At 42.5% G+C, this 12269-nt stretch overlaps 1 protein-coding gene across 3 annotated transcripts in view; it reads left to right on the forward strand.

Moving 5' to 3' along the window:
- The window catches only part of COL15A1 (collagen type XV alpha 1 chain), a 481077-nt gene that overhangs the window by 160469 nt on the left and 308339 nt on the right, over positions 1-12269 (forward strand). The window lies entirely within an intron of this gene.

Raw genomic sequence — 12269 nt, forward strand, 5'->3', positions numbered from 1 at the left:
TATACAAAGTATCTCATTCAGGATATATACCTCAAAACTTAGTGATACTGGGCCTGATTGATGTTCGGACACAAGTCCCTTTGCGTGAAATTGTTCTGCACATACACCAATGAAGTCAATTGCATGCAATTCATGTCCAAAACCAAATAACACTTAGGACTGCCTACGACTTGAAGGGTATAACGGGGGTGGGAATGGGTGGACAAATGTAGGCAATGTATAGCAAGGACATGCCTAGAGCATTCAGATACAGCCAACTCAAGTCCTGTGTTTCTCTAAAGTAAGTTTTTTAGTGGTATAATTCGCACCAGCTGCAGGGCAGGTGTAAATGCCGACTAATAGTGATGACTGTCATGGCATCATCTTTGTGCTAAAAAATACATGTATGCGTGCCACTAGATAGCAAATAACATTTGTAAGAGAGAATATAAAAATGCATTGTATGTGCAGTATACATTAAGAACAACCTGATTTATGTATGTAATGTAAAAAAAAGTGTTTCAAACAGATTTTATTAGTGATTATAGTATTATGAGTTCTTAATTTATTTCATAGAATATTTTTATTTTTATCCTGGACTGTGCTCTGTCTGTAAACATATGGCAAGTAACAGATTCAAATTGAAACATGTGTTAACATTCACTTGGATTTCAATACTGCAGGACCTACATTCAAGTTCCGTGCTCATTTTTTAAACGCAAGTTGCGTGCATGTTCTGTCCGAACATAAATCAGACCCACTTTGTTCAATAAAAAATTTACTGAAATCAATTCTTTAATTTATCAAAAATCTGTCACATTGGTGAGTTCTAAGTAGTTCGATTTGTGCATAATAAACTCACAATATTGGCACAAATCTTTGTCCAGTAGTAAAGTAACTCATAAATCCTTGAAAGTTCCATTAGATAACAGTTCCAGACAGTTCTTGCCTGGTTTCTCCGGCCCCCTCTTTAGCATGTCATAGATCCCCCACGTGCATGTGTGAGTTCTGTTGGGAGGTGCAGGGTCAGGTGAAATGTGACCGGTCTGATCCAGAAAGACTAAAAATCCTGCCAGCTCTAGAGACAACTCTGCATAGAAGCTGTTTACTGGTTTAACCCTGACATGTAATTTTCTTGCAAGATGTTACAGGTGTAGTTGGTTTCATAAAATGAAGGGTGCCAACAAACTACGCGTTTCACCTACATTTAGGATTCCTTAGGGATATCATGTGCTCCTGCTTCATCCACAGTCAGGGAGATGGGGAAACTTCTGTTTTTTTCAGTATACATTTTTCATAAAATTATGTTAATATAATATTCTGTTTCAACTTAAAATGCAAACAATGATGTTCGTAAGCATACACCTATCTTAATGTATTTTGATCACCATTTTCACTGTGACTGTTGTACAAGTGAGAGACCATACATACATAACGTGCTTGTGTATGCTGACATCTCATACTCATGCATCAAATACCCACCAAATAATCCATACACCTTGTTTGCTTTTGAATCTATTACTAAAAATGACATTTCTTTTCTCATATCCTTATTGAAAATTGCAACTTCTCCATGTCTTCTATTATTCTTTATTTTCTTTGAAGCCTGCATTTGTTATCTCCATTCTAAAGAAATCATCTGATTATTGATCTAGTAAACTATTGCCCTATTTCACTTTGTATTCTATCTTCTTGAATGCATTAAATTAATACAAAATTAAGGTTAATCTCAGAAATTTACACAATGGATTCAGCATTAGCTACACAATATATAGATTGTGACAGAAGCAATGGGAAAGTGGAAAATGGCTGGTAGTCCTAGTATGTCCCAGGCTTTCTGTCTTATGTGCTTTAAGATCCCAGAGAGGTTGCTTGTGTGTGGGAAAGAGCTTCACAAAGATTGTGTTCGGATGGAGAAAAAACTGGTAAGAGTCCATGGGGTTATGAATGGAGAGAGAGGGCAGGTTCCATTCATCAGGTCCAGTCTGGGTGTTCTGATCTTCCAGTCTGACAGCAGACTGATCAATGCTTGCACCTGTAAGGCTTGTTTAAAAGGATGTCAGTGTGATCAGCCTGGGGAGCAGGCCAGATGATTGTGGAGAGACTGCAATTTGTGACCAGTAAGTGCTGATAATTTTTGTAGAAAACACAGCTCTCCGGCACTTCAATTTAACATCAACGCGACTTAGATGAATGTTCATTTAAAGCGGCAATGTCTGAAGGCCGCAGGTTAAGTCTTTAAACATTTAACCTGCAGGGTCCAGACATTGCCGCTTTAAATGAACATTCATCTCAGTCGTGCTGACGTGAAATTGAAGTGCCGGAAACCTGTGTCTCTGGAATCACTGCCTGTCAGCATGCCGCTTTTATCGGAAATCTGGAACTTTGGTTTTTGCATAAGTCTCTTTATTGTATTCGCTTTTGTGAGAATTCATTTTTTTTTGTAGGAGTAAAGGCTGTCGGGATTGTCATTATCGTTAATACGATTACCACCGCACCCATGCGTTAAAAGTTATGGGATAGTATGCACTCACTGTACATACTCACCGTACATAGGGAAAAGAGGCACATAAAAAAAAGCGTATTTTTGTATATAAGTTGATACATCTAGCTAAAAAAAAGGAACATTTGAGCCTGGTGTATGTCAGATATAACAAATGTGTATGCTTAAGTCCCACAATATCATAGAGATGGTATAGAGCAGGGGTAGGCAACCCCCAGCACGCTTGCCAGATGTGGCACACGGACCACTTGTGTCTGGCATGCCGGCGCTGCATCTGCTTCTGTAAAGCAGCCATTTCGGAAGACATTGGCTGCTTTACTGAAATAGCTCCCAAGCTTCTGTAACAGAAGACGTGTCTACAAAAGTAAGTAAGAGCAGCACTAAAAATTGAGAGGCACATCTAATTGGCATACTATGAATAGGGGGGGATAACTATGTGGCATACTATGAATAGGGGGGACAACTATGTGGCATACTATGAATAGGGGGACAACAGTGACATACTATAAATAAGGGAGACAACTATGTGGCATACTATGAATATGGGGACAACTGTGTGGCATACTGTGAATGGGGGGACAACTGTGTGGCATACTGTGAATGGGGGACAACTGTGTGGCATACTATGACTAGGGGAGGCAACTATGTGGAATACTATGAATGGGGGGGCAACTGTGGCATACTGTGAATCCCTATCCCTGGTATAGAGAATGTGTAGCCACATGTTCCATATAAAATGTGGTTAAATACAAACACAAAATCTCAGAAATGTGCCATTTGCCATTAAGGAGATTTGTTTTTGTTTTATATTGTGTATGTTAGGGTGTGATGACACTCTTCAGTATAATCAGGGCAGCACCTTGTTATTGGAAGGCTTAAGAGGTTTATCTTCTGGTATTTGATGCTCATACTCCATGTTAATACTTCTTAGTAAATAAATATCCATGGTTTCTGAGGGAATTCCAAAAATATATTGTTTCATTTAATTTATTTTAATTAAAACTTACTGTGGTATGATGGTAGAAAATGGACAGGTTGCCATCTGTTTACTACTTAATTCTCAAGTTAACCTGTTGCTATATCCAATTACAAAATTTGGTTGTAAGAAAGGAACTTGCTGTACCTGTTGGTTTTTTTTTTATACATTATATAAAATGTCTCTATTAGCACTCCTTTATCAGTTTACTCAACTATCTTCCAATAATTTGTAAAAAAAAATAGGTGAGCTTGACAAATCGAAAGATCCACTACATTGCATGGAAGAGGGATCATCTATTAACTGTATGCCATCAAGCTTTCTCCTAATTGCTACATTAGGCATAATATATTTGCCGAGGTCAGCAAATTGGATAAAGTCATTTCAATTAAAATCGAGCAAACTTGGTTGTCTTTGTTTGAAAAGATGCGTACGGTATGGAAGGGCAAACGCAGCTGCAACAGTATTTAGGGCTAGATTTACTAAGCTGCGGGTTTGAAAAAGTGGGGATGTTGCCTATTGCAACAAATCAGATTCTAGCTATAATTTTGTAGAAGGTACTAAATAAATGAAAGCTAGAATCTGATTGGTTGCTATAGACAACATCCCCACTTTTTCAAACCCGCAGCTTAGTAAATCTAGCCCTTAGTCTTTTACATACTTTCGCACAAACACGCACACTTGTAAAATAGTACACATTAATGGTAGTTACAGCACATAGTTATTTATGTTGAAATATAGTAGAGTTTATGTGTAATATTATGAGTTATTTGTATATCAGTAAAACATATGGTACACGTTGAAGGAATCATGTCATGTGTGGTGTCATACGAATCCCCTTCACATTTGCAACTGTCCGGTTCACTCTGCGAAGGGATCGCAGAGTGCATATGCAAGTTATTCATGTTAAGGAATTATGGACTATTAGGATTAGTATTCTTGGCGGGAAGATCAGAGCTCATCCCCTGGAGAGATGACCCCCTCCTTTGGATTCCTGAGCTTAAACTAGCCTATGAACTACAACCCCCTGGGCCTTCCTGAAACCTGGACCAATAGAAGCAAGCCACACCCTTTGCATTGTTTTACTGTATTACTGTTTGCATATAAGCAGCAGCTTCTCATCTAGAGTTCAGTCACCTAGACCACAGACTTCAGGACTGAATGACTGTTCACTGGATCCAGAGCGCCTGCGATAAGTAACGGCTGTACTTATTATTATATCGCTTGAATTATTCTGCTACTTTTTGAGAATAAATATTTGTGCGTTGGAAACACAAACCGAGATTCGACAATCGTTATTGGATAGCGACAAAACGCTCATAACATATTCTATTATCAAAGTTAAAAAAATACACCCAAAAAGTGTGACAAAGAATGCATCCTCCACACACCAAAAATAGTCACACCAGTCCATGATAAAAGTCTAAATACAACTATGAATGGGGTAGGCTGGCACTTTCACTGTTAAATGGCACTAAGAGAAAAAAAATGTTAAATAAATTTATGATATACTGTATATATACTTATTAAGGTAATCCAAAGAACAAGACCCCAAATGAAACATATTCCAAAGTCTGCAGGTCAGTAACATTTTCTGAGTATACAGTGACTAACACCCACTTTCCCTTTGTGAATATACTCACAAGAAGTAAGACATTTAATAGGCACTGCAACCGAAATCTTATTTCTACAGAGATTTGGCAGATCAATAATTATTAGGTTTCCAGGAAAAAAACTGTAATCCTTGTATATAAAGGAAAGATTTCTAATAGCAGATAATCTTTTCCCCTCTCCCTCCGTTTATATACATAGAAATCAGAGAGGCATAAAAATAATATAGCGTAATTCCATGTGAATAAATCACAATAAGTGAACTGACATATGTTTAAAACATTTATGAATAGGATAAATTCCAATGGTCGAAAAAAAAAAATGAGCAAAAACTTCTAGGTATAAACCAAAGACTTGCAACCCCTTTCCCATCCAGAATATACTTACAAGAAATACAATGGTGGTCAACACAACACGTGAAGTTAATTAGACCAGACGTTTAAACTGTGTAGTCTCCTTTTTGTTCCAGAGAACAAATTCTAGAAAAGTCAAAGAAATCCTTCACAAAGTTAATGCACATAAAAGTCAAACACACATAAAAAACATCTAGCATAATTCTGTTTTATTAATTAATGCATAAATGTATAATAAAATGCACTCATAAAAAATATATAAAAGTAGGCAAGTAATACAATAAAAATGACAATCTGACCAGTAAAACTTGTACGGGACAGGAATGACATTAGTGCTCATATATGGTCAGGGCCGGATTAACCATAGGGCTAACTGGGCTATAGCCCAGGGGCCTATGGCATCCAGGGGGCCCTTGAAAGTGCTCAGCAGTAGTATTGATTGGTCAGGGGAGGGGGCGCCCCCGGCACGATCAGTGCTGCTGAGCACTTTCACTGCGGTCCTTCTCCGGCGTGCTGTGTCTCCTTACTGAGGAGATCTCGTGAGTCTCACTCTCACGAGATCTCCTCAGTAAAGATCATACAGCGCGCCGGAGAAGGCGGTAAGTGCCAGGGGGGGGAGAAGCGGGGGTGCGGGCAGCTCAGATCATGGGGGGGGGTGTTTGCGGGCAGCTCGGATCACGGGGGGGGGCGCGGGCAGCTCGGCTCACGGGGGGGCCCTTATGGGGGCCTCAATTCCCTTAATCCGGCCCTGTATATGGTAGAATGTAGTTGTAATCACCCAGGATGTATATGTGAAGCACGATAAGAAATAAATGGCCAGCCATCTGGAACCCTGGTCACAATAGCTCCCCTGTCAATCCTTCAACGCGTTTCATCTAAACAGTGTTGAAGGTGATGAATCGAGGGACTGTTTTCTTCCGATTTTTATAGCAATGTCAATTAATACATATTAACATAGTAACATAGTTGATGAGGTTGAAAAAAGACACCAGTCCATCAATATTGCCCTTCTCTGAACTCTTTCTATTTCCAAATTATCTTTTTTATAGAGTGGTGCCCAGAACTGTACAGCATATTCAAGATGAGGTCTTACCAATGATTTATACAGTGGCAAAATTACACTGTCTTCCCTTGCATCTATACCCCTTTTTATGCATGCCAATACTTTATTTGCCCTTGCAGCTGCTGCTTGACATTGAGCACTATTGCTAAGTCTACTGTCTACGAGCACTCCCAAATCCTTTTCCATTATAGATTCTCCTAAATTAATTCCATTTAATTTATAGATTGCGTACTTGTTTTTGATCTCTAAATGCATAACCTTACATTTATCTATGTTAAACCTCATATTCCATTTGGCCGCCCAATCCTCCGGTTTATTTAAGTCCCTCTGTAGAGAAGCTACATCTTGCTATAGTTTTATTACCTTACAGAGCTTGGTGTCATCTGCAAAAATAGAAACTTTACTCTCTAAACCATCACCAAGGTCATTAATAAATATATAAAAAGAAGTGACCCCAGCATGGAACCTTGAGGTACTCCACTTAAAACTTTTGACCAATTAGAAAATTTTCCATTTATCACAACTCTCTGTTCCCTATTCTCTAACCATTTTTTTAACCAAGTACAAATGTTGTTTCCTAGACCCAGTTCCCTTATTTTCCCTTAAGTTCCCACTAACTTCCTCATAGAATCTATTTAGATTTAGTTTGACATGACCTATCCCTCACAAATCCATGCTGATTCCCACTAATAATCTTATTGCGCACCAAGTAATCCTGAATACTATTCCTTAATATACCTTCCAGTAGTTTCCCCACTATTGATGTCAGGCTTACAGGTCTATAAGTCACTGGTTGTGATCTGGTCCCCTTTTTAAACAACGGCACCACATCTGCTATTCGCCAATCCCTTGGTACTGAGCATGATGAGATTGAGTCTATGAAAATTAAGAATAGCGGTCTAGCTATTTCTGAATTTAGCTCCATAAGAACTCTTGGGTGTATGGCAGCTGGACCTGGAGCTTTATTTATATTAATATTCTTCAGTCGCCTTTGGACTTCTTCCACTGACAATCAAGTATTAATTAATGGTATGGTTTAATTTCCATTTTTATGTATTATTCCTACCATTTGTTCCTCTCTAGTAAATACTGAAGAAAAGAAAGTGTTTAATACCTCTGCTTTTTCCTTAGTATCATTTATCAATTCACCCATCTCACCTCTTAGTGTTAGAGATCATGGCGGCCGCGGGCGCCGCCGCGACTCTTCCGGATTTCCCGGGGACACCCCGTCTGTTGCTACGGCAACCGGGGCGTCACTTCCGGTTTCAGCGTCCTGGTTGCCTGGGCAACAACCGGGACGCAGGGGAGCTTCTGGCGCCGCGCCCGGCCAGCTGTCAAACAGCCGGGCGCGTGCGCATAGGGAGAGATTGAGTCAGCCGTGCAAGGCTGTAGTAGATCAGTCAATCAGGGCTGATTAAGGACTTAGTTTACCGCTGGCACTCTGCCTTTTCCATTGGCTGCAGGATCTGCATTTTTATTATGCTGCAGCTGAGGACACATTCTGGACTGTGTCCTGATTGGCCATCAGTACTATTTAAGGCAGTGAGGACTGAGCCTCACTGCCGGTTATAGCATTCTGTCCTCAGTCCTGCTGCCTGCTTGTGCTATCTGTTTGGTTCTTGCTACCTTGGATTGACTACCCGTGTTTTGACCCCTGCTTGTTCTTGGACCTTTGACCCTTCTCTTCTGACCTCGACCTTTTTGCTTGGATTCCGGATTTTGCTTCTCTGCCTGTGTGTCTGACCCTTCGCTTGTCTCTGGATATTGCATCTGTGCTTGTGACCCTTTGACCTAGGATACTCCTTTACTACAGCCCGCCAATTACTCCACTCCTGGGTACTCCTTTAAGTCAGTATACGTAACTCGACCCTCGGTCGGCCCGCAGCCCAGTCTGTCCCCACTACTAGGGGCTCCAGCGAACACCGGGCCTTCAGAGTAGACCCCGAGTTTCACTGTACTGGCTTGGGAGTTCCTAACATTATAACCGGCCAAGGAAGATTGGTATCATACGGCCATGGACAGCGAGGAGTCGAATCTGTCCCCAGCCCAGATTCTGGCCAATCAGATACAGGCAATTTCCCAAGTGGTGCAGAATTTATCCCAGCGCCTGGTAGTCCAAGAAGGGGCTTCCAGAGACCTGCAGCTCCAGCTAGTCCCCGCTGGTGACACACCGGAGCCTAAGATGAACTCGCCTGACCGATTCTCTGGAAGCAGGTCAGCCTTCCGTAATTTCAAAGAGAGCTGCAAGTTGTACTTTCGTCTGAAACCACGTTCCTCTGGTTCTGAACAACAAAGGGTAGGGATCATCATCTCTTTACTTCAGGGTGACCCTCAGTCTTGGGCCTTCTCCTTGCTTTCAACAAGCCCAGCCTTGCAGTCCGTGGATGCCCTTTTCCAAGCTCTGGGGTTATTGTACGATGACCCGGACAGGGTAGCCTCAGCTGAGTCTCATCTCCGAACGCTAAGGCAAGGACGTCGCTCAGCGGAAGAGTATTGTGCGGAATTTCGGCGATGGTCCACTGATAGTGCCTGGAACGACTCAGCATTGCGAAGTCAATTTCGCTTAGGACTTACCGAGCAGATTAAGGATTCCTTAGTCCAGTATCCGGTATCCGACACGCTGGGGAACTTGATGCAACTCGTTATAAAAATTGATCGTCGGATCAGAGAAAGGAAGACTGAACGGGAGTCCTCTGCTCCTATGGACGTTTTCGCTAGTTTCGATAACACTTTGCCCGATTCCTCTGAACCCATGCAGTTGGGCGCTTACCGCTTGCCTCCGGAGGAACGCTCCAGAAGACGCTCACTAGGCCTGTGTATGTATTGTGGTCAACCAGGCCACTTAGTTCGTTCATGTCCCAACAAGCCGGGAAACTCCAAAGCCTAAGTGCAGGTGAAGAGGTGCGCTTGGGTCTTCAGATTACCTCTTCAGAAAATTCTTTATTAGTCCCTGGACGTCTAACTTTCCGTGGGAGATCCATGGACCTGAAAGCTTTTCTTGACAGTGGTGCGGCTGGTAATTTCCTGGATATACATTTGGCTCAGACGCTTGATATTCCGCATATCAAGTTAGGATCAAGCATCACCACATGTGGTTTGGATGGTAACCCCTTGCCTGGGGGAAGGATTCTCGCTAGGACTCCAATGGTTCGGTTGTCTGTAGGAGCCCTCCATACGGAGGAACTCTCCTTCTATCTTATTACTTGTCCCTCTGCTCCTTTGATATTGGGGTATCCCTGGCTTCCCAGTCATAATCCCCTTATTGACTGGAAAAGTGGAGAGATTACTCGTTGGAGTTCCGAGTGTTCCACGTCTTGCTTGACCCTGCCGCTTAGAATCCTACAGCCTAGTCCAGACTTTTGCCGGTACCCTACCAGGACTTCACTGATGTGTTCTGCAAAAAGAAAGCTGATTCCCTTCCACCACATCGAGAATATGACTGCGCCATTGATTTAGTCCCGGGTTCCAAGTTGCCCAAAGGACGGTTATACTCCTTGTCCATTCCGGAGACTCAGGCCATGGAGCTATACGTAGAGGAAAACCTGAAAAAGGGATTCATATGTCCTTCTAAATCTCCCGTAGGCGCAGGTTGCTTTTTCGTGTCAAAAAAAGATGGCAGTCTTAGACCATGCATTGATTTCCGTGGACTGAATAACATCACTATTAAGAATATGTACCTGTTACCGTTGATTTCGGTGTTGTTTGATCAATTAAAATCTGCCACTATATTTTCGAAGATTGACCTCAGAGGGGCTTACAATCTTATTCGAATCAAGAAAGGGGATGAGTGGAAGACCGCTTTCAATACCCAGTCGGGACATTATGAATATCTCGTGATGCCATTCGGGTTATGCAACGCTCCGGCGGTTTTTTAGGACCTGATCAACGATGTTTTACGAGAGTTCCTGGGTAAAACAGTAGTTGTATATCTGGATGATATTTTAATCTACTCTGAGTCTTTACTTCAGCACCGTCAGCATGTTCGCCAAGTTCTGCTGAAATTACGGGAACATCACCTATATGCAAAAAGGGAGAAATGCGAATTTGAGGTGGCCACAGTGTCATTCCTGGGATATATCATCTCCTCATCAGGATTCGCAATGGACCCTGCCAAAGTTCGAGCAATCCAGGTTTGGATCCTCCCTACTAATCTGAAGGCGATCCAGAGGTTCCTCGGATTCGCAAATTATTACCGTAGGTTTATTGATTCTTTTTCCTCGTTAGTGGCTCCTATCATTGCCCTCACTCGAAAGGGAGCTAACCCAGCAAAGTGGCCTTCGGAGGCATTGGCGAGTTTCTCGGCACTCAAAGCTGCTTTCATTTCTGCTCCAGTGCTGAGACATCCTGATCCGGAACTTCCGTTCATTGTAGAGGTGGACGCTTCAGATATCGGTGCTGGCGCCATCCTTTCTCAGAAAGACCCAAGGAGCAAAAAATTACATCCTTGTGCATTTTTTTCTAAAAAAATTCTATCTGCCGAATGTAATTATGATGTCGGCAATCGTGAATTGTTGGCCATTAAGTTGGCACTGGAGGAATGGCGACATTGGTTAGAGGGAGCTACTCATACCATCACCATCTTCACGGACCATAAAAACCTCCAATACATCCAGACCGCTTAAACCCTGAATCCTAGGCAGGCCCGCTGGGCCTTATTTTTCACCGGATTCAACTTCATTATTACATTCCGTCCAGGTTCTAAAAATACTAAGGCCGATTCCTTGTCTCGAAGTTTTTTGGCCCATCATCCTCAGTCTCCTGACCCATTGCCTATTGTTCCTACAACTACTGTTCATCTCAGACTCACCCAGGATCTAGGAGCAACTATCCGGCACTTCCAGAGAATCGCTCCAGTTCAGACACCGGTCAACAAATTATTTGTCCCAGTACATTTAAGGAAATCTGTTCTCATTGAAGGCCACAACAACCTCTCTGCTGGCCATCCGGGAATTCGTAGGACTATTGAGGTTCTTTCTCGTTGGCTGTGGTGGCCCACTTTGACAGACGATGTGGAGAATTATGTTTGGGCGTGTCCTGAGTGTGCTAAAAACAAAACGGATAGGAACCGTCCTTCTGGGCTATTGTTACCCTTGCCGGCGCCGAGCAGGCCTTGGACCCATTTGTCGATGGATTTCATTGTCGACCTACCAGTATCCACAGGACATAACACCATCCTGGTAGTTGTGGATCGGTTCAGTAAGATGGCACACTTTATATCTTTGCCCAAGTTACCGGATGCCAGGACCTTGGCCACCTTGTTTTTGACGCATATTTTTCTTCTTCATGGGACCCCTGAAGATATCGTATCAGATTGAGGATCCCAGTTTATTGCCCGGTTTTGGAAAGCCTTTTGTAATTCCATCTGGATCTCTATCAGTTTGTCCTCAGCGTATCATCCCCAGTCGAATGGACAGACAGAGAGGACGAACCAAGCTCTGGAACAGTTTCTGCGCATCTATGTGTCTAAATTCCACGATAATTGGTCCTCTCTTTTGCCCTGGGCAGAATTCGCGTACAATAATTCTTGCCATTCCACTATTCATACATCCCCGTTTTTCTGCAACTTCGGGTTTCACCCAAAATCCAACTCATTCTCTACTACTGTTCCCTGTGGGGATTCCGGAACGCCTGCTTTTACGGCCAGGCTAAGGTCCGTCTGGAAAAAGGTGCACGCTGCACTAGGTCAAGCTTCCCGAAAATCCAAGATCTTCGCTGACCGTCACCGTAGACCCTGTTCATTGAAAGTGGGGGATCAGGTTTGGTTATCCACACGGAACATCAAGT

Source organism: Mixophyes fleayi, chromosome 5, assembly GCF_038048845.1.
Source record: "Mixophyes fleayi isolate aMixFle1 chromosome 5, aMixFle1.hap1, whole genome shotgun sequence".
Taxonomy (NCBI): Eukaryota; Metazoa; Chordata; class Amphibia; order Anura; family Limnodynastidae; genus Mixophyes; species Mixophyes fleayi.